The sequence below is a fragment of the Octopus bimaculoides genome, chromosome 6 (assembly GCF_001194135.2).
Source record: "Octopus bimaculoides isolate UCB-OBI-ISO-001 chromosome 6, ASM119413v2, whole genome shotgun sequence".
NCBI classification, from domain to species: Eukaryota; Metazoa; Mollusca; class Cephalopoda; order Octopoda; family Octopodidae; genus Octopus; species Octopus bimaculoides.
Window position 1 is genome coordinate 42,401,241 of NC_068986.1, and position 4,426 is coordinate 42,405,666.

A 4,426-nucleotide genomic window follows, 5' to 3' on the forward strand; every position below is an offset into this window, starting at 1 on the left:
TTTTTCCTAATTTCCGCTAGTATAACAGCACTGCATGTGAAATCTTTTGAATTTCTTCATTTCTTATCCAGAGAAGAATACACATATATATATATATTGGAGCAAACACGTTACAATGAAGTAGAGAAATTTGAAAAGACAACACGAAACCGGTTATTTCTCAAAATACAATGTTTATATACCAAAAAGATTTTATAACATTTTTCTAACATTTTTCTGACATAATTTAAATATATACTTTAACCATATAACACAAGTCTTCTGTAGTTTTTTCACTCTTATTATCTTATATATATATATAAATATACATGTACGTATGTGTGCATGCCTGTCTGCATGTGTGTACATAAATACATGCACGAATGATTGTACACTCACACGTATATGAATATGTCTACAATTATATTAAAATGTCTGTTGATGGTACCCAATAATCAGTATTCGTTACATTAATATGTTTATTAAGTTGGTCCATTAGCCACTGCAGAATTTAAAAGAATTTAGAATGATTATTTTTAGTTATTCTTTTTTATAAATCAATAATGAAATCACTACATCCAATTGAATGATTTGTCACTTGTGCATTGCAATTACTTGGACACATTTTCATTCCAAAGTTATTTCAGATGGAGTTGGAAATTGCAATAAATTAACAAATGTAGCCGTAGTAGTGCCTACAGGGAAACCAATGCACGCTGTGCTTTAATTAGGCACATTAAGGCAAAAGATAAGCAAAATAATGCAACGACAGCATGACACTAAATCGTTTACATTAAATAAAATATCTGCTGTTGTTGTTCATCCGTGCCAACCACTGATCATTCGTTACATATAACTCGTATTCGTTCTTTTATAGCTTCTTGTAGAACGGTTCTGCAGTTGATTGAGTAATAAATTACAAGTAAAATCCTGTAGTTCTGCTGGAAAACTGTCCCAATTTGAATAGGATTAGTCACTAGAAGAAAGGATAGGGAGAAACTAGTAGGGAAATGGAGCATCTGCATAAAAAGATGTTATACTGCTTGCAATATGTATATCATATTTCAGTCAAGTATTGTGGAACTGGTATAATCTCTGTAGATTTCCTTCAAAGATCTAGTTTTATCATATAGGGCATCCTTTGTAGAGGTTGATTATGCATCATTTGCACATGTATGTGCAAGCTTGGGTAAGACATTTTGGAGGAATCTGGCAGCTACACGTGCATGTAAGCTTTCTCTCTATGACACCATGTTTGTCTAAAAGAAATGGTACGGACTGGAGCCGATACAACTTCGCACCAGCATCGTCGCAGAAGTTGCAGCCAGAAAGCACTGAACTGCAATAGGTAGCACACTGATTCTCACCGGATCTTCTAAAAGTTCCGCTAATCCACTGCCCTAGACTGGTAATTTTTTTCATCGATCCCAAATGATGAAAGCAAAGTGAGATATGAACTCAGAACGCAGAGAGTAGAGACAAATACCACGAGGCATTCTATTCAACGCTCTGACGACTTTGCCAGTTCGTTACCATTTTCATCATTATTGTTACGATACAAAAGGGGGGCGCTAGAATCGTCAGAGCATCGGATAAGATGTTTTGTCATATTTAGTTTTTTAATTACCGACAGTATCGACTAAACCTCATTCAGAGTTTAATCAGAAGACAAAATACCAGTTAAGTCGTGGTGCCGATGTAATCAGTTTAACCAATACTCTCAATTGTAATCTTATGTAACTAGACTTTATCAAACGGACTAACATTACCAGCTGTCTCTTGTGTATCTTTAGTCAAGTTTAATCTGTTCCAAGCATTCTAATTATTTAACTAGACCGAAGATAACCTTCTTTCTCCCTCTGCCCAGTCTCAGATACCCTGCACTCCTTCTCCATTGAAAAGTATACCATCCTCCAAAAATACACCAACCAATTTTCAAATAAGAGTTGTGTAGTACAAAGCTAGATTACTTATGTAAAATGTGAACTGCTCTTTGGAAAACAAAACATAGCGCATATTTTCGCTGGAGATAATAGCTTAAAGGCATTCTTGTTCAATAAAAACGCATTTAAACATTTTTTTCTGTCGCTAACAATGTTGCGAAGCAAAATCCACAGCCCCTATTTCCTATGTGTTCCAGAATTTTCCATAAATATATACTGTCTAATTTGACCTCCTCTTACAATCATCCGTTGAGATTATTTGAAACGTACTGTCTTTTTCATAAAGTGTATCTCATGAAATATATCTGAAATTTCTCAATACCAAAAAGCAGCGATTTGGCAGAATCGTTAACGCGTTGGGCGAAATGCTTAGCGGTATTTCATTTGTCTTTACGTTCTGAGTTCAAATTCCGCCGAGGTTGACTTTGCCTTTCATCTTTTCGGTGTCGATAAATTAAGTACAAGTTGTGTACTAGGGTCGAACTAATCGACTGCCCCCCTTCCCAAAAGTTTCGGGCCTTGTGCCTAGAGTAGAAAAGAATCGTTAACGCGCTGGAAAAATGCTTTGCTGCATTTCTTTCCGATTTTACGTTTAAAGCTTAAATTCTCCCCAGATCAGCTTTGCTTTTCAGCCTTTCTGGGTAGATAAAACGATTACCAGGTGAGCAATGGGTGGATGTAATCGACTTGCTACCTCCCCTAAAATTTCAGGCCTTGTACCAATAGTAGGAAAAAATTCTCGATACCATATGAAAAGTATTGAATTTATTGCAGATTCAGATTTTAAGTTTGTTTGTAAGTGATTAATTACAGTCAATGCGTTGCCGTGAGTGAATAAATATTTTTTAAAATGCGTTCATTCGAAATTAGTAATCTGCCAATATAAAGTACAATATAAAAACTAAATATTGAACTATTTTAATTTCAAGCTGTGTTGGTGGAATATTCATAATTTTGTTAACTGTTTGAAATTAATACAAATATGCAAATTTGCACATCAACTTGTGAATTAAATTAGAAAGTTCCAGTACATTCATTAACTGCTCTTCAGTTACGACCTTAAGATAGTGATTCAAAGTTTCATTTACACAAGTAGCCGGGAAAGGCTCTTTTCCTCATCTATAATTAATTAGAAAAGAATTCACTTTTCTATATTTTCCGTTTGGCTGATTGGCCAACTTGGACTATTATCGATTCAGCTCTCTGATTGAACAATTTAATACAAGTATGTATGTGTGTGTTTATGTCTGTCTGTTTGTATGTATGTATGCATGTATGTATTAAGTACGTATGTGTGTGTGCGCGCGTTTATGTGTTTGTCTGTTTGTGCGCACATGTAGGTGTGTATGTATGTACGTATATATAGAGAGAGATGTATATGTGTATATACATACATACATACATACATACATACATGCATATTAGATATTAAGAGAACACTCTGATCTTGTTATCTGATGAGATTGGCCCATCTTGTACACCTACGATACTGTAAGTCATATGGAGTCAAACTGATATTGAAATTTGAATGTAATTTCTACCAAATGTCTTGAGTGTCACTTTCTTTCGTTTGTTCACTTACTCTTACACACACACATATATATATATATATAGCCAAGTCGAAAAATAAAAAAAATTACTAAACAAAAGTCAAAAGGATGTACACAAGACGTTCAGTATAAGATGGATAAAAGAGTGGGTATATAATATTTCGAGCATGGGTCTTCGACAGAAAGAGGAGAGAGGAAAAATCCGGAGAAGCAAAAATGTCCAAGAAAAGCACGTGTGAGTACATGGCTGAAATGACCGGAAATAATATATACATAGAGGGGCTGGACAAAATAATGGAAACACCTTAAAAAGTCAAACAAATTTATTTTAATATGGGATAGGACCACTTTGGCAGTAATTACACCTGGAATTCTACGAAGTGTGGACTCGTACAAAGTTTGAATTGTTTCCAAAGGAATTTTTGTTCATTCTTCAGCTAAAACAATCTCCAGCACTTGTAGTGATGATGGTGGAGGATATCGACTCCTTATTTATTTTTCTAAAATGAGCCATAAATGTTCAATAATATTGAGATTTGGGGACTGTGGTGGCCAAATAAGATGTTCAACTGCAGATAGAATGTTCCTCGTGCCATTCAGTAACAACTTTAGCTGTGTGAATTGGTGCATTATCATCCTGAAAGACTGCGTTTCCCTCCGGAAACAGTTCCGCAACCATAGGATGAATTTGATCAGATTAAATGCTTAAATAGTCTCAACTATTAATTCTGCCATGAACGGAAACCATTGGGCCAGTGGATTTCCAAGATATAACCCCCAAGATCATCACGGATCCTCTTCCATGTTAAACAGTTGGAGGAAGGTAGTCTGGGTCAAATGCTTCTTTTCGCTGTCTTCACACGGTGGTCGGATATAAGGTAAGGGTAACTCGTCCGAGAAAATAACATTCTTCCACTGCTCTAGGGACCAATTTTGTAGGTTTTTACTCCACTC

At 35.4% G+C, this 4,426-nt stretch overlaps 1 protein-coding gene across 1 annotated transcript in view; it reads left to right on the forward strand.

Annotated features, from left to right (window-relative positions):
• LOC106868882 (b(0,+)-type amino acid transporter 1) overlaps nt 1-4,426 on the forward strand; it is a 161,028-nt gene that overhangs the window by 115,302 nt on the left and 41,300 nt on the right. The gene's annotated exons all lie outside the window — the stretch shown is intronic.